This window comes from Paroedura picta, chromosome 14 (genome assembly GCF_049243985.1).
Source record: "Paroedura picta isolate Pp20150507F chromosome 14, Ppicta_v3.0, whole genome shotgun sequence".
Classification (NCBI taxonomy): Eukaryota; Metazoa; Chordata; class Lepidosauria; order Squamata; family Gekkonidae; genus Paroedura; species Paroedura picta.
This window is the reverse complement of record NC_135382.1, coordinates 29,832,386-29,858,286: the sequence shown is the minus strand read 5'-3', so window position 1 is coordinate 29,858,286 and position 25,901 is coordinate 29,832,386. Positions and strand designations below refer to the sequence as shown.

Below are 25,901 nucleotides of genomic sequence, written 5' to 3'. Positions count from 1 at the left end.
CAGCGCCTTAGCCAAAAACCTTTTATAGTCTTACTTCAATCTAAGCCCATTGATTCAACTAAATTTTCAGGGGAGTCTAGTTGGAGATAATGACTTCTACATTGTGATGTTCTAGGAATTTCTCCTAGTCTCTATGGTAGATTCCATAGAGACTAAGGATGTTCTAGTCTCTATGGTAGATTTCATAGAGACTAGGGAAGGCAGGCTTCAATGACATCTGGAAGTCATACTCTTTCCCAAACTCTGTTCTCCCCAAGCACTTTCCCTCGAATCTCCTGACATTTTCAGAGGCAAGGTTTGTTATCTTATGATGCCAAGTGCCCTGGAGCTACATTTCCCAGATATGTTATTATTTTGAACTCTTCCCTAGCAGCATTCAAGGCCATGTTGTGCTGGGGAGACTCCACCTTCCTCCATCTGTCTGCTTCTTTGCCATGGCTGCAGCAGCCAATGGAAAAAAAGGAACAGAGAGGGAATGAAGGAAGATGACATGGAGTCCTTTTGGTTGAATTACAATTTGAACAGGAAAACAACTCTAGGATAGTAACGCACACCTGCCTTATGCACAAAAATTGTTTCAGTACTGCTTCCTATTCACACAGGTTGACAGCGAGGCATTCCTGTGAAGGCACTCCTTCATGTGCACAACTTAAGAACAGTCTCCCAATTTTTTTTTACACCGCACAGGTCTTTCATAGGGCTGCAGAGATGCTTTGTAGAAAAGATTTTCTTGAAGGGAAAATGTTAGAAACTTATTGAATTACGTTATCCTGCAGCAATTCTTTGAGAAATTCATTAAGAGTACCTCGAATGCAAAAGCAAGACAGGTTTAGTAGTCCTGACTTTCCCCAGAGGTACCTTAGAATTGTAATTATAGGATAGCTAGATTTGCGTTCAGTAGCACCTTAGGGGTCAATAAGATTTTTTTGGGTTATCAGCTTTCAAAAGTCAAAAATTCCCTTCATCAGATAACAAATATCTGCTTCTGAAAGCCAAATCTTCTTGGTCTCTTAGGTGCTTTTAGACTTGAATCTAGCTGTTCTATTGAAGACCAGCATGGCTATCCTCGGGGAAGGGGGAAATGCTAGATTAGGGGTTTATGATCCTTAATTGAAGAAGAAGATGAAGAAGAAGAAGAAGAAGAAGAAGAAGAAGAAGAGTTGGTTCTTATATGTCCCTTTTCCCTACCCGAAGGAGGCTCAAAGCGGCTTACAGTCGCCTTCCCATTCCTCTCCCCACAACAGACACCCTGTGGGGTGGGTGATGCTGAGAGAGCGCTGATATCACTGCCCGGTCAGAACAGTTTTATCAGTGCTGTGGTGAGCCCAAGGTCACCCAGCTGGATGCATGTGGGGGAGTGCAGAATCAAACCTGGCATGCCAGATTAGAAGTCTGCACTCCTAACCACTACACCAAACTGGCTCTCAATGTGGCAATGTTTTGACAGGGTTTCAAAGTTGGGTAGACATGCCCTTGTAGAACAGTCCTCAGTTTCCATTGAGAAAGTTGAGGTATTGATTTTTTTTTTTGTTACAGGTGTTGCTTGGGCCCCTAATTCCCTAATTTAATAATGTAACATCTTGGAATGGCACCTTGCCACTGATATCAATTTCAAAGGCAGGCATGATCAATACATTAGTATTTATTTATGCAAGCAAATGTAGAACATTTTCTTTAACAAGGTAGGCCTAGATCAGTTTCCCTGTAGTGTTAAAGCTGTAGAAGAAACACTGCAAGGCATATTTGATCATTTCCTTGTGGTGTTGCACCAGATATGCGCAGACCGGCATTCTAGAGTTACAGGCAGATCTGCAATTGAGCAAAGAGACAATATGGGTCAACTCCTCAAAATCACTGCCATTCCTGTCCCTTCCTCTCACCTGAGTCATCAAGGGCTGTCAAGAAAACCCAGGTTTCATGAAAACCTGGTTGAGAAAGCCCGTCCTAGAGAAAGGGTTTAGCTTAAGCTTCTCTTTGACACATCAGTTTTTATCACGCAGAAATTCTTTGAAAATGTGATAGGACTGATGGTGCTGATTGATGCTGTAAAAATTAGCCGACGTACCACCATGCTCTACTTCTTGTGATACATAGGGCTTTTCTGCACGCAATAAATATAGTGAAATACGCTATATTCCAGCTGCTCTGCATGATGTCACCATGCATCTGGCCAGCAACCGGCTTGCTACATCTGCCATTTTAAAGCACTAGTTGGGGAACTGTATAAAATGGATTCTCCAAACTAAAAGCGCTTTCCCCCAGTGGACAACCAGCAGGCCATCAGCAAAAGAAAGGTATGGAAGCGAAGAAGTGCTACATCTGTCTTCAATGTCCCACCCTCGCACCCAACTCCCTCTCCCTTCTTCTGGGGGATGGGAAGTGCTTTTTTAACATGGAGAACAGCCTGGAGTAATGAATAGGCAGACACGCACCTCAGCTGAGATTGTCTGTGCCTCTATGAAGATTTGGATAGGTGTTTAAATGAACAAGTCTATTAAATGTAACAAAACAAAACCCGGTGATCACCAGACGTTCATCTGTCAATCAGCCATACCGTGTCAATCACTGGCCAAAGTGACTGACACTGGTAGGCAGGCCAAAGTGCAACAAGACTAAAGTGGGAAAAGCAGCCAGAATCATGCAAGACAGCTCGAGAAGTGTGGAGTGCCAGTGAGTTGTGATTATTTCTTGCGATTTGCAATACAGCAGGCTTCACTCTACAATGCCCAGTGTGTGGAAGAGCCCATATTGTTCTGTTTCCATGCACCAACTCCCCAAGCCTCCTGACCCACTCCACCCTCCCCTTTGAACATCTTGGAGGATTTGTTTGTTTTACTGGCAACAGAATGGTGTCGATACTTCACATCTGAAAAGCCCTATAAAGTTCTCAGCCAGGGGTGGAGAGAGAGGAGGGACTCTGGTGGATGAACCAAGGCGAGACACATTGCAGCATAGAGAAGAAAGCCAAAGTGTGGGTGAACGGATGCTCTTGATCACGCCATCATCCTCTTTACGGCTGACAATTAGTTATGTGCAACCTGGCAACCGGGCTGCTTCCCCGGGTGTCCTCCTGGTGGATAAACAAACCGAGGAAGGCTTTCTCGTGGATGGTTATTTAAAACCGAAGCCTTCATTTTGAGCTCCCCATTAGTATCCATCATAAAGAAAAATAACACTACATATGTTTACAGCTCTCACCTGGTTCCCTTCTCCAGTACATGTGTTCGGCAGGATATTAAAAAATCTATGATGCACAAGTGAGTCGTAACGGAAAAAGCAATTACATCTCTATCTTGCTTTAAAAAAAAAGAAATATTCAGAGCACATAGGGTGTCGGGAGCCGCTCAGCCAAAGATATGGCATTTCCAGAAAGGCAGTGTGTGGCTTGTTCTGAGGTCTGTGGTGACGGTCCTTTGGAAAGCCATTGAGGCTCCATTCTGCTAAAGTGAATGGGTAAACAGGCATTGGGCTGCCCAGACTCGTGTATTGCAATCCTGAAAATTACAAGTGTTAGGAACTGGTATTCACTATAAGTGCACATGTCTATCCTTCACCAGCCTCCCAGTTCAGTGCTGCTTACCACCCCAGAAAGAGATGCTAGCGCTGAGTTTCGGCAAGCGTGATCCAGCACCGAGTGATTTGGGTGTGCCTGAGAGAGCCATCGCAGCTCAAATATCAAACTCAGCCATGCCTTGAGATGTGTGTTTTGGTGCAGTTGCAATGCCTCTTCCTCCCCGTTCTGCTCCTGTGCAGCAGCGAGACCTCAGCTTGGAAGGTTGCCCACTATAATGGGAGACCTGGGTCTTGTAGTGTGTCTATGAGTAGATTTGGCTATTCTCAGTCTTTTGGTTGAAAGATTCCACCTTTACCGTTTTTTTGTACATCTGAAGTGGGCAGATGTGCTGGTAAAAACTTGGCTGCTGCCATCGTAGAAATCCAGAACTGGGTTTCCATGCAAAGTTTTCCTTTCTTTCCTTTAGCGTGGTGTAGTGGTTAAGAGCGGCGGCTTCTAATCTGGCGAGCTGAGTTTGATTCCCTGCTCCTTCACATGTGGCCAGCTGGGGGACCATGGGCTAGTCACAGTCCTGATAGCGCTGTTCTGACCCAGCAGTCCTGAAAGGGCTGTCCCAGCCTCACCTACCTCACCTCTGTTGTGGGGAGAGGAAGGGAAGGCAACCGATAAGCCGCTTTGAGACTCCTTTGGACAGTGGAAAGCGGGGTAGAAAAACCAACTCTTCTTCTTCTGTTGAAGGCAGCGTTGAAAGTCCTTGCGAGGTCTGCACGATGGGATTACCGCAGTGAAGGCCTCTACAGATCCACGCACTTATTCTGCCTCGTTAGGCCTCTATGATGCTTCTTTCGAGGCCTGGCAGCGTTTTAGCATTCTGATAATGGGCGATGAGGTCTCCTGCCATTTCTCAGTTCGCCAGTGAAAGCCCTCCTTTTTTTTTTAGCACTATCTGGCCTAATATATTACTCGGAATGCAGCGGTAATAAAATTCCTTCGGAGATCTATACGCGATAAAATATTCATGAATGACAGATGATGACTTTAGGTTCTGAAATCTCCCCGGTCGCGTGGAGTGGCTTTGCAACATGATTTGCTGTGTGGTTTTTCTGCTGCCTTGATGTTTTATTTGTAGAATGCGGCGCTCCTGCCGGGGGTGGGGGTGGGGGGGTTCTCAAGAAGCGATCCGATTTCCGCCCCCCCTCCACCCAATGTAGGAACATAACACTTGACATTCTATCAGCTGCAAATATTTTATGTGAGCGAGATGGCGAAAGAAAGAAAGGGGATAAGAATTCCAGGCTCTCTCTGCTCCGTCGGTCCCCGCTGAGATTTTTTTTTGCCATCCCAATAGAACATTTGTTGAATGCTCACCGACTAGAAATGTCGAAGCTTGCAGGTGCTTTTTGTCAGGATCTTCTCTTTCTTTTAACAATCGCCAAACGCCTGCTTGCTACTGTTGAGTGTATATGAAGGGCAGGGCTTGATTGTACCAAAAGGAACAGGTCCTTTTGCTGAGAACTCTGCTAGGTTTTGCCCCCACCGTAACAGCAAACCAAACCGTGATTTATTTCCCCCTATCATCTATCTTAAAAAGGAGACATGTTCACACGGCGTTTAAAAATTCTTTTGTTTATGTAATTCAGTGTCAACGAACAGTTTGTCTTGCTTAACAAAAGAATTAATCCCCGCCCCTATCCAAAATTGCAGATTAAAATAATGGCCCTGCTTGGCAGATTGACAGTTTTTGGATAATTGCTTTCCAGGCTGACTCAATCTGCTGTAGATCTTTCCTGTTCCTCAAGGCTGTCAGCTTAATCAACTGATAAATCTCTCTGTTTTAGCCATCCATTCTTGCATTCTAGGGATTGATTCTTGTCTCTGATGCCTTGCAAAAATAACTCTGGCGGCTGTGATTAAATGCAGAATAATGCTGTCGATGACTTCCATGTATATTCCTGTACAGAGCTCTAATCCATATTATCGTAACACAAATCCTGGGCAGTGGAGCTATATTGAAAGGTATGTAGAGGCTGGATCCTGATCCTGATCAAGGGGTGCCAACACACATCGGCAGACGCACGAGACATGTAAGAAGACTCCACTTAGGACTCTCTCCCCCTATATACAATATTGGTTAAAATTTGACTTAGCACAGTTCCTGCCTCACTCCTGCCTCTTTGCTCTTTGGCTACAAACCTCCAGGAGGCGCCTGGCAATTTCCCAGAATTCAAACTGATCTCCAGACAACAGAGAACAGCTGCCTTGCAGAAAATGGCTGCTTCGAAGGGTGGTATAGATTTGTTTTTAAAAATTGAAAAAGAGAGACTCTTACCTCTGCTGTGGGAAAGACCATAAGAAGAGCCCTGCTGAGTAGGGTTGGTTGACCCCAGGGAGTTGCAGGGATTTCCCCGTAATTGTACCTGGTTTCCAGACTACAGAGGTCTGTTCCCCTGGAGGAAAGGGCTGCTTGGAAGGGCAGACTCAAGGACATCACATCCATGCTTTGTTCTCTTCCCCTCCCCAGACTCCGCCCTTCCCAAGCCCCGCCTCCAGAGAACCAGGAATTTTCCAAACTGGAGGGATCAGCCATAGCTATGGGATGTCCCATTCTGTAGGAGGTCAAACTCTTCTAAATACACAGGGATCACAACCAAACTGGTTATTGCGTAAATATCAGGAGGATCCAGTAATTCTCCATATATTTCCATGGCGCTTAGGCATACGAGACTGAGCAGAACTTCAGCCAGGGCTAAGCCTTGAAGACAGGGCTAAGCCTTGAAGACAGGTTAAAGACTCTGCCATTACTATTTACGGCTGTGCTGCTTTCTGAAACGGACACTTGATGTTGAATGAAGAACAGAAGTATAAAGTCAACCTTTCCCCCCCCCCACCCCCTGCCTTGAATTCACAGTTGTCAGTGGATCACAGAGACATTAATGGCTTGATTTAATCAGCTTTTAAGATATAAATAAAAGAGCTGCTTATGATTTTTTAAAATAGCTATAATAAGGAGATTTTAAAAATAGCATGGGGAGCAGGAGAGTGCTAAGAATACCTTTTGCAGAGAAGAAGAAAAGAAAATCAATACACTCGAAGAATATCCTCTTGTGTTTATATATAGGGGAGAAGACACAGGGCAGGATTATAAGTGACCTAGCAGCTATCAAGTTCCTAATAACAAACAATAATAGGTGCGATAATAATAGAATATATGCATGTGGCTATCTGTACATCTGTCCTGCTTCCATGTTTGATGCTCATTTTTGTTGATGATGATGATGATGTTATCCGTTCAGTCGTGTCCGACCCTCAGAGATTCTCTAGGAAAGTCTTTGCCATGCGCCCCTGTCTCTGACTGCTTCTTGTAGTTGGTTCATGGTCATCCCTGTGTCGGCTTTGATCGTGTTGAGCCAGCGGATCCTTTGACGACCATGTTTCCTTTTGCCGCTGACCATGCCGAGCATTAATAATTTTTCTAGCGAGTTTGATCCCATGATGTGTCCAAAGTAAGTGAGCTTTAGCCGTCATATCTTGCCTTCTAATGACATAGTTGGTTTGCTCCTTTCTAAAACTATCTTCTTGGTAACTTTGGCTGTCCACGGTATTCGCAGTGTTCATCTCCAACACCATAATTCGAAAGCATCTATTCTCCACATTTTTAGGAACTCTTATATAGCTCATTAGAACTACAATGCTGTTGTCAGCACAGGTCATGTCTGTCACAACCAACGTTGTGACAGCTCTGGGTTGTGGCTCAGAATTCTAGGAGCAGGACCACGGGAGGAAACATGGCCAAGGAGAGAGCAGAAAACTCATAATAGATGACTCTGGCCAGAACTTCCCTGTCTCCCCCAGATCCTGGGGCAACTAAGTCCAGCCCAGAACTCAGCCCGTGAGCCCACCAGGATGCTGGCAGGAGCAGCTGAGACAGAGGGCTCATGCTGCAATAGCTGAAAGGAGGCACAGTGCCAGGATAGCTGCCCATGCACCATCTGTGAAACCAGACTGGACCCAGTTCTCTGCAGGATCCCGGCCTAATTAAGACGTCACTGGGAGAGTTACATAAAAGGTTGCCAGAACATCTGTTTAAAACTGAAGTCAAGGAAAGGAGAAGTGCTGGATCAACAGGAGGCCCCAACTCTTGGGTGTTAGAGCCTGTTCCTGTCTTCCAAACCCTGCCAAATGATAATCTGCCGAGCAGGTTCTGGCTGTCTAGACTAGCAAACCTGGAGGCTTGAGTCCAGAACAATGCCATTAATTCCCACCTGGTGCAGTACTTTCCCTACTGGTACCAGTAACACAATTTTCCTTTTCATAGGCCTTTGGCTTAGGGTCCTTAGCAAATACAGGGATATCTGGGGGAGGGAGATTGTGATGCCACTTTTGGGTTATGCTCTGAGCTACCTCCCTAGTCCCTATGATCTTTAGCCCGGAGATGACGGGAAATTCCTAGACTGTCACTCCATGGACACCATTTTCTTCCCTGTTTGTCAATTTCTCAAGCAATGGGAAATTGGAGCTGGAGGCTGGGAATTTCCAACCCCAGGTGGGTAAATGGGTGGCCTCTTTTAACTGATCATTTGGGGGGGGCAGGGAGGGGACTGATGATTTTCTTCCTTTTTATTGCTGTCGCCACTATTACTTTTATTTTGTACAGAATGTTAAATATTTCAACCCTGTTTTTTTTTAAAATAAATAATTGTAGGGATGTTTTTTGTTGTGTTGCCATTGAATTGCCTGCTTCACTGATAACTTGTTTTATGTATCAGATGCTACTTCCAGGGAGCCCATGTGCTTAGACTGGGGGGGGGGAAATAAATATTTTGGTTTATAACAAAACCTCCTGGTGTGCAGAACCTGTGAGCGGGCTAGAAGTACAGTCACATGTGGTTTAAAATGGAGGGGAGTGTGTGGTCCCTCCCCAAAATGGTTCTCCTGGGAAATAATTCTATCACTGTTTCATTTTATGTGGATGGATGAACTGACTTGCTTCCAGGTTTTTTTGTTTTTGTTTTTGCAGTGTTATGGAAGAGAGAGAAACTCCCCGACATTTGTTCAATGTGTTTAAGCCAAAATTTGCCTTTGAAAAGCAGAACTGCAGGAAGAAAGCCAGTTATTTGGGTCAGAAAACCTACGAAGGCTACACAATTAACGTGTAGGCATAACAATCTTTCCTCGGCCTATCGGAGAATCGTAGCAGGAGACCCCCTTTAACCCAGCTATACCACCTCCATTTTAAACTTGACTTAACATTTTTCTTGACTTCAAGCGGGCTGTTTGTGACGATGACAAGGATGTTCTCACAGGGAATGTCTGGGACCAAACTGGGCCATTTTTACTTCTCTACGCAGTGCAGGGGAAAGGAGGAAATGCTGGGATGTCTAGTGGCTGCAGTACAGTCCATAAAAAGCCTTCTACCAAATCCATGCATTGGTCTGTATAACTGAGTACTGTCTGCTGTGCTGGGCAGCTGGCTTAGGGTCTGGGATTGATAACTTCCAGATAGGGCCTCTCAAACTACAGAGACCAGTTACCCTGGGAGAAATGGCAGCTTTAGAGGGTGGACCCTACGGTATCACATCCCTGCTGAACTTCCTTCTCAAATTCTGCCCCAGGCACCATCCCCTATTTACAAGAATTCCCCAATGTGGAGTTGGCTACCCTGCCCTCAAGCTTTTGGTGTGTGGGGCAGGATCCAGCTGCTTTTTCACTCCCTCTTGCCCGGTTCCATCCTTACTATGCTTGCTGTTCCACGTGGCTTTGTCCACGCAGATCTAATGTCCTTCTGCATCGCCATCTTAGTGGCCAGAGGGGACCCTTCCTCCCCCCACATCTGTTGCGTTTGTGCTTTTCTCGACTGCTGATCTGAAGGTACTCGTCTTGGAAGACGTTCAGCCTATATTTATGGCTTAATCGCAGGCAGTGTTCTCTAAACTATCTTTGTTGAGCCTTGTTGGCTGAGAAATCAGGGGTATAGGAAACCTGTCGGCTCGGAAAAGGCTATATAAATATTTAGTATTATAAAAATGTCATGTAAATAAGAGCGGCTTAAAATAGAGACGCAGGGCCCGAGCCTGTCGGAAAGCTTTCCTTGCATTTTAATCTCATGCGCGGGGGGTTGTGGCTATGCTCCCCCCCCACCCCCAACCACCAAAGTTAATGGGATTACGCAGTGTGCTGCTAAGAGAACATCCTGTTCGGAGCCTTTGTACGGGTAAAAGAGCCCAAAGGATACATTTCTGATCCCGTTTGTCATAATTGTGAAATTGCAAAAGTTTTCTCCTGGACTGGAAAAGTGAAAGTTAAGCCATTTTCAGAACGCTTCCCGGAGCAACGACGTTAAATGAAATCCTTTGTTTCTCCTTCAAGTCCAATTTAACAGGTGATGGGCTATAATGAAGGAGGGGAAAAAAAGAGAGTTAAGAATGCCCTATAACTGTCAACCTTTAGGGAAATCTCTCTGTATGCAGCCATTGCTCTTAGCAAATCTATTATATATATATATATCAAGAAATTTGGGAAACTAGCAGGCTGTTGCTTTTAAAAATCCTGTAGAGGCACAAAGGGCGATTGAAACAAGATGCAGTTTGCTCCTCCTTCCTCATCTCATTAAGCTGATCATTAGAGCGGTGCGGAAATGTAATAAACATTCCATCGTGGGATTCTTGCCTCCCCAGAGAATAACCGTGTCAATTGGAACCTAGGAATATATCTTGATGACGGGCAGTCAGTCATTTAAAGAGAAGGGCTGTCTGGCTCGTCTTCGGCTACAATAATACTGTAGCATTTTTTACATCAAAAAGAAGGCGGGGTTTTTATGTCCCACTTTTCTGTACCTCTAGGAATCTCAAAGCCATTAACAATCGCCTTCCTCTCAGGACAACAGGCACCTTGTGAGGCAGGGGGGACTGAGAGAACTATCAGGAAGTTCCTATTCTGACTAGGGTTGTGCGTTCCGGCATGGTTCGGACGTTTCGGGGATCACTGAAGCCTGAGGCGACCAGGGCTGTGGAGAGGAGGGGCTGTGGCACAGCGGTGTGCCAGCTGGTGCCCGTGCACAGGCACAGAGCTCTGCACCTGTGTGCGGGCACCAGCTGGTGTGCTGCTGTTGATGCCCCTCTTTTCTGCGCCGTGGCACTGGGCACCTTGGGCTTCGGTGATTGCCACAGTGGCCGAACCGCACCGGAGCGCACAAGCCTATGCTAAATACACATAATCTCTGCTGCCCCCTGTAGGATATTCCTCATATGCTTTTGGTTTATGCGCGCTACAAATCTTGAATATTCCAACACAGTTTATGGCAAAAGGCTCGTCCTTCTGACCCCAATCTGGACAAAATAATGTAACAAATCACAAAGCAACTCAGCTCAGATTTCACTCGTTTGGTACTGATTTTCCTAAGGCTTCCTGCTGTAGAAGCCAGCAATGCAAACGGGTAAAATTCATAGCCTCGAGTCCATAGGCAGCTCCAAAATATATTGGAAGCCGTTTGAGGTGTTGTACATATTGGGTGATCTATTTCGAAACGTTGGAGGAGATGAAATACCGCCTGCGTATGTAAAGTGGAAAAGAAATGCAGATTAGGCGGCAATTCTTTGCCTAACAGAGACAAACAGATGGTGGGAAATTTACAGCACGTTGGATTTTATCGCAAAATATGGTCCTGCATGGAAACCTTGACACCTGGTCTGTATCCCACAGTGAGAAAAACATCCAGGCATTACACTAATGGACTGAACAATAGTCAAAAAGAGAACATCTTTTATTACACGGAGAAGTGGGTAACTCTCTTCTTCCCTGGCTTCCTGCTGTCATTCTATTTACTGTAGACTGTTGGGGTCTAAATAGGGAATCTTTCGAGGCGATACGTTAAGACTGGAAAGGAACAATATATTTTACAATTAGGTTAGCAAAGGTGTTATCTCCCCAGTGATAATTACAAATCAATTACTTTTTGTGAAAAAAGGATCATTCCTTAGGTGTTAGCATAAGCAAATTTTCCTTGATGGGGTGGAAGCTCTCCAAGGCCAAGAATGAGAGTGGGCATTAAGGGCCTTCCCCTCCTCCCCGAGCAACCCTTTTGTAAAACCAGATTAAATTAAGGTCAGTCAGAGCAAACAGCAGCTAATACAGTGAGTTTTAAAAAGTCTCACCTTTTTCAGAAGAAAAGCTAACAGTGCTGAGTCTTTTAAAAAAGAATCGACAAGAAGAAGATGCAATACTGCGGACGAAGAGAAAAACGATTCTCTGAAATTTGTAATGAGGAGCAGGTGCTATAATTGGGATCAGAGAGGCCGGTTGGCTTGGATTGCAACCAGGCCCACAAAGAAGGGAAGTTTAACCAACTTGTGCCTAACAAAACCATCCCAGCTCGGAACTATCACTTGGAGGCAAGATCGTGTTTCTCTCCATTGGCCGATGGTTCTCTCCTGGTTATTAAGCCCGGTGGGATTTGCAGGTGGCCCTTAGGGAAAGGTAATGTAGAATATTGGCTAAGATACCATATACTGCCTACAGCTGGGCTCCTGAACCTTTCTGGGGCTGTGGAGAGTTCTGGAATTTTCTGGGATGTGTGTGGGTGTTGTGAGTGCTGACCCAAAATGGCTGACATTGGAGGTGGAGCCAAACCTAACATGCCTGGTGCAGGGGGTGGAGCCAAATACAGTACCTCCCTTCTCACTTTGCAAATGAGTCACAGAAAGGGAATAAAATAAAATGAAGGAAAGTCTGGAAGAGTGAAGGAGAAGGAGATGGGAGAATAAAAAGAAACAAGTGAAATCATTGTGGTGGGGGAGTAGGGGGGAAGGGAGAAAAAGAAAGAAATGGGGAGGAGCCAGAAACCTGGCTGCTTATCAGTCCTCCTGACCCTCCGGTGGCTCTTATTTGAATGAGGGCAGCCAATAAGAAGTACTGCCTTCCAATGGCTCCGCCTACTTACTGAACAGCAGGGTATGTGCCATGGGATGTAGAGAGCCAGCTTGGTGTTGTTAAGAGTAGTGGCCGCTAATCTGGAGATTCTCCGCTACTCCATAAGCAGCCAGCTGGGTGACCTTGAGCGAGTTTCAGTATTCTCAAAGAACTGTTCTTTTAGAGCTCTCTCAGCCCCACTTACCTCACAGACAGTCTGTTGTAGGGAGAGGAAGGGAAGGCAGTTAGGGTACTGAAAAGTTGGATATAAAAACCAGGGCCCATTCCGCATGTGTATGATAATGCACTTTCAGTGTACATTTGCAGCTGGATTTTCCTGTGCAGAACAGGAAAATCTACTCCCAAAGCGTATTGAGAGTATACTAACTAATGTGAGTGGAATGGGCTCTCTTCCTCTCTTTCTTCTTGTGGCAGGCACAGGGCACCCCTGGGTCTCAGTTTGAGGAATCCTGGTCAATCGTCAGAACTTCCTTTAGACTGCAATTCACCTGGTGGAAACGGCTACTCTAGAGAGTGAACTTCCTGGCATTTTATCCCTCCGAGATTCCTCCCCTTCACAAATCCCATCCTCTCCAGGCTCTGCGCCCCCCCCTCCAAATCTCCAAGAACCTCTCAACCTGGAATTGGCAACCTTCCAAATTGCAGATGGAGAGTCCGTATTTACTTGGAACGGACAACGGTTGCCAGGTCTTGTCTGTGACGATGCCTGCAGGAGAAGTCTTATGTTTCAGGCCTGACGTGACACTTCTCCTCTGTTGCCCGTTCCCGTCCCCCGGTGACGTCAGCAGGAAGAAATGCGCCGGGGAAAGTGCTCCCGGATTTGCTCGGAAGTGCTTAAGAAGAAGAGCGCACCCATAAATCAGCGAAAGGGGAAAGAATATCAACCCACAACTTGACAGTTAAGGTGTCCCTCTGTGGGTTTGCTGGCATTCCATTTGATGATGTGAGCTGCTGATATTGCAGCTTTGTGGCACTTCTCATCAGCGGTGACAGCTTTTATAGTGCCTCTAAATTGGAGTGTGGAAGAGTTGTTAGGAGACGGGCGGCAGGCAGTTCCCATCCAGCGCCTTGTCAGTTTTTGTTTCCGTGAAGCCTAAATACCATGTTATTGTCTATCTTATTGACATTATTAGGCATACTTGAGGAAAGGGGTGATGGCGGAGGACGGATTGTTTCCTTTTGTTGAGTACGTGTGGGTCTGTAGAGTTCGTTCTTGCAAGGGAGGAGATGGACTGACGGCTGGCTGGCTGACTCATTGTCCGGCGAGATTAACTGTTGGTTTCCTGATGAGTCAAAGGGTGCCAAAACGCCACTCCGGTCTTCCAAGCTGGTTGCCTGATCCTTTTGCAGGCTCATCTTGTGAGGTCCAGCTTGGTGCTTGGCCAGATGATGGCTTGCTGTGCTCATCGTTCAGGGCTGCAACTCAAAAATGAACTCATGAAGCTGCCTTAACCGGAGCCAGACTACTGGGTGTAAACTGCACGGAGCTTTTATTCCCACCCCAGATTGATTCAGTCCCTGCCCTCTACACAGAATGCGATTTCCGTTTGGATTTTGGGCGATTTTAATTTTCCTTCTGCAGCAAGAAGTGACCCTACCTTTATTGATCCGGAGTGACCCTACCTTTATTGTGCAATATCTCAGACTGCTTTTAATCCTCAATATCCGGATTGGGAAAGAAAGCTCCGTGGTAGAGAACCTCTGATAGGCTACACCTGGTCATGTGACACGCTTGCCTTAAAGGAGAAGCCCCTAATTTCTCTCAACTTCTGTCGGTCCTGGATTTTTTCTCCCTTCTCTGCCTTTTTCAATCCTCTCCCCCTCCCCTCCAAGAAAAGAAAGAGGCTCCTTGCCTGGCTCCTCTCCCCCCCCTCCAAGAACAGAAAGAGGCTTGGCTCCCCCCCCTTCTGAACTACCCTAACCACGTGCAGAAGACTTTCCTGTTTCAATGGGGGGGGGGGGAGAGGAAGACCCGAGTTCAAAGTGATCTGAATTCAACAGGATTGACAATGGAATAAAGAAAGTAAGTGTAGACTCTGCCCTGGTCTATCCAAGTCAGTATTGTCAACTCTGACTGGCAGCTGCTCTCCAGGGGCTCACTCAGAAATCTTTCATATGGCCTATTGTCTGATCCTTTCTACTAGCAAGACTGGGGCTTGAACCTGGGACCTTCTATATGAAAAACAGGTGCTTGACCACTGGGCCACAGCCTTTCCTCTCCTCTTGGGTGCCTGTCACTTGCCTTTTTAAATTAAATCACAGAGCAGACGGACTCCCTGTCAGCCAGCTGCCTGCCCCACTCATTGGTATTCTGCTCATATTCCTCCTGTTTCTGCTCATCCCTTAATGGTCTCGAACGGGAGGTGCAAATTCACCCATTCCATTGTGTCCCGCTTGCTCTTCCCTTCATCTGCTCCCCTTACCTGTCTTTAGAACAGCTCTTTTGACTGCTGTGCCGCTGCCGGAGGAACTAAGCTAAGGGTCTCCCACGGAACCCCTTAGGGACGGCTTTCCAAATGACGCCAAGGATCAATCAGCAATGTGGCTTAACTGAGATCTTGATCTCTCTTACAGGAAAATGCCACCTTTCTTCTTCTTCTTCTTCTCCTCTTTTTGCAATGTGATTTGTGCTGCATGTTGGAAGACATAGGGGAGAAAATCTATAGGGCAAATATGCACATTCTGGAAGGGAACGGCTACTCTGACTGATGTTTGGCTTGTTAGGGTGGGTGAGCTGCCTTCTACCATTCTGCTGGTTGCGCGGAAAAGCATTTAAGCTGAATAGCAATGGCCTCACTCAAACACGGTGGGAAATCTCTTGGGGCTTGGTCTCTCTCCTGTTGCTTGGCATTTCAATTTGGGGGCAGTGCTGATGTCGCCGTGCTCCGAAAAAAGACACGACACCTTGGCGCGGGCTTAAGTATCCCGTCTGTGTTATTGGGAAGGACAAGTGGAGAATGAAAATGGAGTTTTGTATGTAACAGGTGATACATGATAAACTAATTTAATGGAATCGATTTAACTGAACAGTCGAGATTAAACTGTGAAATCACAAGTGGGCTCACAGCCGATCCCTCGAATTCTTACCAGCTTTGACCAAAGCGGCTCCCTTGCCTTTTCCCTGTACCCTCGGAGCATGCAGCTGGGAAACAGCCAGGATGGAATGAGGATCGTGCCAGTAGAAAACCCACCATTAAGACTTAACTATAGTTAATATAGTTATTGGATCTCATCTTCATCAAGTATACACAAATACTGGACTTGTGTATTTTCCCTGTCCTTTAGGGCAGTCTTGTTGTTTATGTTAGGCTACAAAATTCTTGCTTAACTCCTCTTCCTCCAACTGTATCCTAGAAATCAAAGGAGCTGCTTTTCAGTTGAAACAAAGCTCTAAACAAAGCTTTTTGGTGTGGACCAAAAAATGCCTTCAATTTTGTAGAGAAAAGTCAGGAGTGACCCTTGGCTCTGGAGCAAAGAAACATTGTTGATGAATCAAAAATGCTCCAGGGAATGCTGATTTTGTGAACTTAGGCAGATGGTGAGTGGGTGGGCAGGAAGGGATGTGCCAGTGTTTGCCTCTTGTGGCCTTTCCTTGCATACCCAGGGAATGGCTGATCGCCACTGTGGGGTGGTACGTGAATTTCCTCCAGCCCAGGCTGGATTATAGAGATTTTTGGCAGGGGTGGGGATCACTTGATATGAAATTGGGGTCACTGTGGGTGGGCGGGTAGTTGTGAGTCCCTACATTATGCAAGGGGGTTGGACTAGATGATCTTTGAGGTCCCTTCCAACTCTATGATTCTATGAATCCATAAGCGTGTTTCAGTATACCAACTGGCAAACTTTGTTGAATCCCTGTCCCCACCCTTCTGAAAGTAACTCAGGCATCGTTCTCCTCAGGCATTTTATCCCACAACTATCTTGGGTCTGTGTGTACGTGTGTGGTAGGTTTGGTTGAGAGTGTGGGACTCCTCAAAGGTCATTCAGAAACCTTCATGGCAGATGGCGAATTTTAACCCTAGTGCAATATTCTATCCACTCTGTTTCTGCTTTTGAACCCTGCTTTTTAGCCACATGTTGTGTCTGACGTCTGCACTTTGGGGGGGTACCAGGTCAATGTGATTTGACAGAAGACAGGCAAAAGTCTCTGTTATCCATCCACGGCCCGTCAGGAAGCTCTTCTGCAAGGGAAGCTGCCCAAGAGTGCTGCCGTTTCACCATGCATCGAAAAGGCCCCTTACTTTTGTAACCAAATAGAGCGTGGCACGGCACCATTTGATAAGGCCCCGGCTTTGCTCTCAAGAGTTGCTGTCCGCTTTCCTCTCGGTGGCTACAGTTCATTAATGGGTTCTGCATCATTCATTTATGGCAAATTGGGCCCGGAGTTTAGTCTGAGAGAGCATCAAAAATAAGTCAGCTTGGACAGTTGTCATGAATCTTCTCCCCATGTGCCTTCATCTGAACAGAAATGATGACCTGCCCACCCAATAAAATGTCAGCTCTTATTTATGTTAGTCTGAGAAGTAAGCAGCCATCTGTGGGTTTGGTTTTTTTTTTTTTTTTTTTGCATTCAGTTGAGGCTGCTTTGTCTGATTTCAGATCTGTGTGCATGTGGGTTATTTTAAAAGGTGCGCTCAAAGCAGGATGGCTGGACTTGGTCAATACCCACCTCTTAAGCCCTGTTCATAGGTTAATGAATGCAGATACAATCCAATGCTACATCCTGTACACTTATAGTTGATCAATTTATATCCCACATGAATCCAGGTTCTTGTCCCTTACTTTACTTGGCTCTTTCAAACAGGGGTACATGGGCAGAATGAACATGTGTTCACTGAAACATGTGAGCAGAGCTTTAGAGATTGAAGCATCCTTGGCAGGGGTAGTCAACCTGTGGTCCTCCAGATGTTCACGGACTACAGTTCCCATGAGCTCCTGCCAGCATTTGCTGGAAGCAGCTCATGGGAATTGTAGTCCGTGGACATCTGGAGGACCACAGGTTGACCACCCTTGGTTTAGAGCAATGGCTTCTAATCTGCCAAGCTGAGTTTGGTTCCCTGCTCCTCCAAATACAGCCAGCTGGGTGACCTTGAGCTAGTCGGTCCTGATAGAGCTGTTCTCACAGAGAAGTCCTGTCAGAACTCTCTCAGCTCCACCTACCACACAGGGTGTCTGTTCTGGGGAGAGGAAGGGAAGGTGATCATAAACCACTTTGAGATGCCTTCGGGTAGTGAAAATCGGGAAGCCAACTCCTCCTTCTCCTTTGGACTGTTATTTAGAAAAGAAAGAGAGGTTCTTTATTATAAAAAGAAGATGAAGAGTTGTTTTTTTTATACCCCACTTTTCAATACCCAAAGGAGTCTCAAGACAGGGTCTCAAGACCTTCCGTAAGAGAGCTGTGACAGAACCGCTCTGTGAGAACAACTCTTACTGGTCTGTGATGGGCCCGAGGTCACTCAGCTGGCTGTAGGTGGAGGAGAGGGAAAACAAACCCAGCTCTCCAGATTACAGGCCACCGCTCTTAACCAGTACGAAATACCATAGCTGTGGTCAAAGATGTAAGCGAATACAAGAAAGAAAGAGATCAGAACAAGGACTACTCACATACCTCCAGTCTGAATTCTGATGGTCATTCGCACATGCAAATTGGTACCTGGTTGCTGCAGTTTTTAAGCGATGGGCATGCTTGTATGAGCCAGTCTTGGCACCCCATCCTGTGTCTGTCAGCCAAGAAGGCAGGGAGTGCAAAATTCTTCTTTTGACTCATCTGTCCTTGAATCCTCTCACTGCTGCATATCATATCAGTGGCAACCTGTTGGATGATTAATATCAACAAGATGTAAACTCTTGATACCAAAGTGTCTCCATTGTTAAACACAATGAAAGGCTTTTAAAAAGACGTCATCTGTTTTGATTTAAGAGGCTGTGTGTTCAAGAGAGATTGTTAGGAGACTGGAAGTGTATCTTTCTTCACCTAATCTGCTTCTATTGTGTGGAGATAATTGATAGGCAAACAGATCTTTTCAGGTGTGTACATAGTCAATCACACGCACAAAAATATCCTCCCGGTTAGAATTCGCTCTCCTGTTTTGTTACCTGTTGCAAAATGTTTCCATATTTGGCCCCAAGACCTCTGGAGACTCCTGCTTGTTCTTCCATTGTGGAATATCTTTGGAACGGCTCTTAAATTCAGTGTTCAAGGACAGAACGGGGCCCTTTTGACCACGTGTTTGATGACCTGCCAGAAATGTAGCTTGATAATAAATTTTGGTGACTTCAGTCAGTTGCAGAAACATTGTCACATCATCATGAGCTGTGCTCTTTTTAAATAATGCCGCTTTTTATGTAGATTTCCACTCTTGTGCGGTGTATGGAGGAAGAGAAATCATTCTTGTCTCCGTCTCAATCCTGCACATGGATTGTTTCTGTGAGCAGATCTATGTGTGCATGAGACTTGTGTACAACACCGCCCCAAATCAGAAGGGACTCTATTTTTGTGGTATTTCTAATCATAGGCAACAAACCTATGTGGAAATGTTGAACACATGGCGACTGAGAGCATGGATATTGATTTGATTATCCTTGACTGTCTGCACATTCAGCTCGTGGAATTGGAAGACTGTGGCAAGAACTGCTATAGTGTGTAGCAAAGGGGGTGTATCCCGTCAACTTCTATTCTTGTGGTAAGGTCAGTCACTTAAACCTTTTCTGGAATCCGCTGAAGTATGGTGGACAAGAGGTAAGCTTATCTATCAGATCAACCTTTGTCCTGCTCAACAACAGCCCACCAAATATTCCGGCAGCTTCAAGATGTCTTCCAACTGGGAGAGGATACTTACTGATGGAGACTGCAGTGCACAAAGAGAACAAGTCCTATGCGAGGACGTCCCCTTATAGGCCTTTATATGGAAAACAAGTTCTTGAGGGGGCTCTTAAAGGTATGCACACATATGTGAATCACACTCTTGGTCCTCATTCACAGTTGAAACAAAGCCCTCGGTATGTCTTCTCTCCCTGTTGACCTTGCCACCTTTCACTGTCTTCTCTTGGGAATGTTCAGCCTTGGGAATGTTCAGCCTGGAGAAAAGGAGGTTGAGAGGGGACATGATAGCCCTCTTTAAGTATTTGAAAGGTTGTCACTTGGAGGAGGGCAGGATGCTGTTTCTGTTGGCTGCAGAGGAGAGGACACGCAGTAATGGGTTTAAACTTCAAGTACAACGATATAGGCTAGATATCAGGAAATAATCTTTCACAGTCAGAGTAGTTCAGCAGTGGAATAGGCTGCCTAAGGAGGTGGTGAGCTCCCCCTCACTGGCAGTCTTCAAGCAAAGGTTAGATACACACTTTTCTTGGATGCTTTAGGATGCTTAGGGCTGATCCTGCGTTGAGCAGGGGGTTGGACTAGATGGCCTGTATGGCCCCTTCCAACTCTATGATTCTATGATTCTATGATTCTCCACCCTTCCAACTCTATGATTCTAAGATGACATAAGGGAATAATAGATTCCAACCCATTATTCGTATCAATTTGTACAGTTTTTATATTGTGAACCGCCTGGAGCAAATCCCTGGGGAAGCAGCCTGCAAATTCCCCTTGCCAGTGCACTAAACGGGCAAGAGCTCCTTTTTAAATGAACACAACCCTCCATTTATAGTTCCCTCTGGACAGTTCACCACGATTGACTTTACGCATCACTGTCAGACTGCCACCTGCCGAGATCCCGGGTTTTTTTTTACCACCTCGCAGCCTGTTTGCAGCACATAACACTGCCCCCCCCCTCCACAGCCAGTCCAGGACTGAGCACGGTAATTGAGTTAAGACAGCATTGCAGAAATGTGTTTACAGCTTCCTGTCCATCCATCCAGAAACAAAAAGCCAGCACTGAGCGGCAAAATGACTGTCAGAGCCTAAATGGCTCCTTGCAGACGCTAATGATATAACGGGAGGGATAGTAACATGCCGGCCACCATTAAACCTGTCAGCATTTAAAACAATTACCGCACCTCATTCCCTCACACAACAGCTGATGGCGTGCTTAGAAGAATGAACCTCCGATTAGCAAATGCCGAATTTGCCTTAATGCGGGCGTGCCGAATAGTCGTCTTCTGCATTTTCCTTACGAGGAAAATCCGGTACGAAAAATGTATTTTATGGATATTAAAAAGCTAGACCGAGTCTCCGCTTTATTTGCCTGTGACTGCAAAGACATCCGTCTAACGAAAGGTTTTGCTGGGGATTGGCAATTGCTGATATAAAGCTACTGTTAGAATTCTGGAACGTGAGCCACCCGATTACTGTCTGGGACTCCCCACACGTCGCTTTCTGCAGGGCAGGGCTGTTCCTATCGTCTTTGAGGAAGAATATGAGCTTCCTAATAACTAGGGTTGCCAACTTTCAGGCGTGGCCTGGAGAACTCCTCAAATTAGATCTTCAGAGTACAGAGGTCATAAAATGGCTGGCTGGAAGAAGAGCTGGTTTTTATACCCCACTTCTCTCTACCAGGAGACTCAAAGCGGCTGACAATCGCCTTCCCTTCCTCTCCTGACACTAGGCACCCTGTGCGGTGGGTGGGGCTGAGAGAGCCCTGATGTTACTGCTCTCTCATTTTGGTTGAGAGAGACAGTGACTGGCCCAATATCATCCAAGGTCACCCAGCTGGCTGCATGAGAAGGAAGAACGGGACACCAAACCCAGCTTGCCAGATTAGTGGCCTCCACTCTTACCCATACACCAAGCTTAACCACATCAACCAGAGATGTTGCTGTTTGTCCAAGTCCAATTCTGAGGTAGGCTGGAAAGAACTCCTCTGTTTGCTGTTGACTATGTTCTGCCCTCTCACGTATATCTAATACATGTCAATTCACCCAATAACATAAAAGGCCAGACTCTCCTAATCCGGTTCTCTCTTGATGGTATTACTTCATTTCTTCACTCGTTCCCCCCTTCCTTTTCCCAATTAAATTGGAACAGCACATAGCTTCTTTTCATTCCTGGGCAACCCTAAATAAGAAACTGTAAATGTCAGGAAACAGAGGTCCTGTAAATATATGAGTGTACCATCTGGAGCTGAAGTGACCTTGGACATTTTCTGGTCTTCTGGATTTGGTGGCTGGAATTAAACCAGCCACTCACGTTCTCTGAAGCCTCCTCTTTAAGTCAGAGCTGGGTGCTCTCTCCCCTTTCCTCTGACCCAGTCCTGCATTATTTTAGGAGCCGCTGTCACTCACGGTTTGGTAACGTGTGTGTGGCCTAGCAATTAGTCATAGCTGCATGGAAGCCGAGGAAATACGGCATTTTTAAAAAAGGGCCCAGCATCAAGGAATGTGGGATGAACGAGTACGAAATCTTTATTATGACTGTGGCATCGCTACACAACAACTAATTTTAGAGGTCTCTGCCTCGAAGGATATTTACAACGTGATTCTTTTTCAATCCCTTTCCCTCCCGTGAAACTGGCCCCTGAATAGTAAGGTTGTGGGGGAAGCACGTTTAAGAACAAAATTGCTTATAATGTGCTGTAGCAAAATGGAAGAGCACGCTACGCATCACGGTTGCCTTTGATACAAGTTATGCCACTTCCTGGGAGCTTTTCTGAGGATGCCCGCTGGAGGAATTTACACAATTTTTTGCAAATGATAGGTTTGAAAGTTAAACTTGTGCTGCTCACAGTACCACTGGCTGTTTTATTTCTGCGGTGTTCATGACGGCGTAGGCCAATGGCCGGTAGCTGCTATTGGCATCTACACAGGATATTTCATTTGCTGGGGGTGATAGAAACAGTAGATATTCCCCTCCCCTCCCCATTCCCTCATTTAGAATCACAGAATGATAGAGTTGGAAGGGACCTCCTGGGTCATCTAGTCCAGAGGTAGTCAACCTGTGGTCCTCCAGATGTCCATGGACTATAATTCCCATGAGCTCCTGCCAGCATTTGCTGGCAGGGGCTCATGGGAATTGTAGACCATGGACATCTGGAGGACCACAGGTTGACTACCCCTGATCTAGTCCAACCCCCTGCACTATGCAGGACACTCACAACCCTATCGCTCACCCACTGAAACCTGCCACCCCCTTGAACCTTCACAGAATCAGCCAGCGTATTCCAGCACTCAGACCGTCCCTGCCCGAGAGTCAGCACTTCAGACTCTGACTGGCAGCCGCTTTCCAGGAACTCAGTTGGCAGTCCTTCACATAACTATTACCTCATCCTGTTAGCTGGAGATGCCGGGGATTAAATTTGGGATCTTCTGCTTGCCAAGGAGATGCTTTCCCGCTGAGCCACAGCCCCTTCCCACATTTGGCTGTCAAACCAACTCTGTTGAGCTGTGAAGATCAGACAACAGCCAATTACCACGTAGATTTGGTTGGACGTTGGACAACATGAACGCCTGCTGTCAAGCTCGCATCAGGTTTTTGTAGAACTGCGTTTGCGCAAAAAAAAAAATTGCTGCCAGTTGTAGCACATCAGCCGCCAGTGTGTGTCAACTGTAGTCGTAAGCAGGCATAAAAACCACAATTGGAGGAGTGGTTTCCAAAGCCATGGAGGTTTACTTTCTCCCTTCCTCAGGATATAAGCCTGCCCATTCCAAAAGCAGAATGAAATCGGGGCAAGTAACCATGCGTGCGTTTTGTGAGAGGTCCCTTGAACCTCTGGGACAAATGGCCCTTGATCATTTTCAAGTGTTTTAAATGAGCAAAAATTAGGATCAAAACGATGCATTGGATAAAACTTTGTATAGATTTCCTTGGGACTTCATAAGAGTTATTGAAACAGTCATCACGGTCAAATCCCATGTAATTTATTAGATGTTAGGAACCACAGTGAGCATTAGATGCTGCTGATGGCATTGCTAAAGATTTTAGTGGGATTTGGGACGATCATGTACTGTTTTCAGCGCATCCGTTATGAGATTTACTGCGGTATTTTAACTTATATGAGTGCAGTGTTGTTTTTGTGCTGGTTTGGCTCAGGCTAGGCTGACCTCATCTCATTTCAGAAGCTAAGCAGGGCTAGCATTTGGATGGAAGACCTCCAGGGAAGGAGGTCCTTCTTTAAAAACTTCCGGTTGCATAGATGTCCTTCTTTCCCCCTCTTTACTAAATAATAATCTAGATTCTCAACGTTGCGACCCTTTAATACAGTTCCTCATGTTGTGGTGACCCCCAATTATAAAATTATGCAAGGGTTCTTTCACAGAAATTAAACCAAAACTGACCAATGGCGTGAACCCCCATTGTTCCATGATTGTATATAAATTGTTTTTTTTTTGCTGGGGTTTCTCAGTTCAGTTCTGCCTCTTGTCCCACCATGCCGATCTCGCTCATTTTGCTGCTCCAGACAGACAAATGCTCTGTCTCGATCTACCCTGCAAGGCTGTTGTGTGGATGGCACCCCCCCCCCCGGCCAAGCTGCTTGCCCTGCCACAGCCTCTGTGAAAGTGTTGTTGGACTCCCAAAGAGGTCCCAACCCCCATGTTGAGAACCACTGCCCTAAGGGGTCACCACAAGTCAGCTGTGACTTGACAGCAAAAAATAAAATAATATAAAAATCTTATCTTATGCTAGCTTATAGGGTTGTTAAGTAGACAAAACAGGAGGAAAGTCTGTTGTCCTGAGCTCTTTGGAAGAAAAGCAGGATTTTAAATAGTCAAAATATGTTGTGAAACACAAAAGATATTTAAAGGATAGGAAAATCTTGACACAAGGCAAGGGAGTTGCAAGAATCAGATTGTCGTGTAAGATGGATGTGAAAACATGAAACATTAAAACTGTTTTTTTAATTTTTGTTTTTAATGTTTAAAATTTTTTTAAGGTCAAATTATTTTTGTGTCCAGTTAAAGATCTCAACAAGATGAAACCGCTGATTTTTAAAGTTTTCACGATGCAGCACTGGAGCATTATGCTTGCTGCCTGCAAGCATACCTTATGGAGTCTGGCTCCCTAGTAAAGTATGTGCCTTGTGCCCGGCCTCATGGATGTTTACATCTTGTGTCTCTGTGTCCTTTAAATTTTGCCAGTCAACGATTACGTCCATAGTGGATTTCCATCACATTTTCCATTATCTTAAAGATTTTCCCTGTGGCTGCCACATAAGATGCTTTCACATTTAAAAAACAGAGCTGAAATCAAGAATTCATGTATTTGAGTTGCACCTGGGAGAAGTCACAATGTTTTTTGAAGATAGAGGGTTTCTGTCAAAGGGACATTCCCCTCACTTCAGGTGTTTACTTATATTCCCTCCCCCTTGTGGTGGAATATACATTCCCTGCTCTGAAAGCAAGAACACTGACTGAGGAAGTATGTTTAGTGAAGCTACAATTCAGAATATCTGTCTTCTCCTTTGATCACTAGGGGACTAGTAAACAACAGTAAACAACCTGGTCTTTGCTATGTTCATTCTAAACCTCGACTGTTGTTCTTTGGCGAGCCAGTTTGGTGTAGTGGTTAGGAGTGTGGACTTCTAATCTGGCATGCCGGGTTCGATTCTGCACTCCTCCTCCACATGCAGCCAGCTGGGTGACCTTGGGCTCACCACGGCACTGATAAAACTGTTCTGACCGAGCAGTGATATCAGGGCTCTCTCAGCCTCACCTCCCTCACAGGGTGTCTGTTGTGGGGAGAGGAAAGGGAAGGCGACTGTAAGCCACTTTGAGACTCCTTCGGGTAGGGAAAAGCGGCATATAAGAACCAACTCATCTTCTTCTTCTTCTTCTTCTTCTTCTTCTTCTTCTTCTTCTTCTTCTTCTTCTTCTTCTTCTTCTTCTTCTTCTTCTTCTTCTTCTTCTTCTTCTTCTTCTTCTAATGAGTTGGTTCTAGGCATTGTTGTGAATCCCTCAATAATATACAAATGAGCCACAAAGACTCTTCTTCTTGGCAACAGAAGTGAGAACAGACGCTTAAAAGAAATTCGGAATTGTCTGAATCTCAGTTGCATGGCTAGGAAGGCTCATTGGAAAAAGAATTCATTGCACCCCCAGGGAGATTACTAAAACAACTGGATGCCTCATGCTGTTCCTTTATGTTAGAAGATTTCATCCGCTCAGAGGTTATGTATGAGAAATCTTCCATTATCAGCTGAGGGGAGCAATTTCAGAACGGAAAGTTACATTCATTCTTAGATCAGGGTTGGGGAGAGGAGAAAAATCTGATGACACTTATCTGGCTTCTTGTAGAGGCATAGGATTTGTCGGTGTTTGGTTTTCGGAATGAAAGCGGTAGTCAGCTACAGTCCATGGAGTGCTGGGAGGAACTGTGTATTTCAGTGTGGGGATGTCTTTGTGTCCATCATTACTGATTTCTGATTAGGTGAGCAGAATCATTGCAAGAGCAGCTGTCATGGGGAGGGGAAAACAAAAAGAACTGCAAAAATGTTTACTTTCTTGCTCTCATTTTAATTTTAAAAACCTGGGGCGTGTTCAATCCTAATTATGCCCAGATTATTTTAGCGCAAACAAGCTTCTG

General features: G+C 45.6%; 1 protein-coding gene across 5 annotated transcripts in view; it reads right to left on the bottom strand.

The window, feature by feature from the left end:
- Window positions 1-1,686: 1,686 nt before the first annotated feature.
- LOC143823677 (uncharacterized) overlaps window positions 1,687-25,901 on the bottom strand; it is a 119,894-nt gene continuing 95,679 nt past the window's right edge. For 3 of the 5 annotated variants that reach the window (XR_013226544.1, XR_013226546.1, XR_013226543.1), the window contains 2 exons: window positions 18,048-18,251; window positions 10,634-15,069 (listed from right to left, as the gene is read on the bottom strand). The gene's annotated coding sequence lies outside the window, so the exon portion shown is untranslated. Of the gene's footprint in view, window positions 1,810-5,843; window positions 7,594-9,746; window positions 9,902-10,633; window positions 15,070-18,047; window positions 18,252-18,535; window positions 19,611-25,901 lie in introns of those variants that run through there. The other 2 variants (XM_077310207.1, XR_013226545.1) reach the window with 2 other exon arrangements.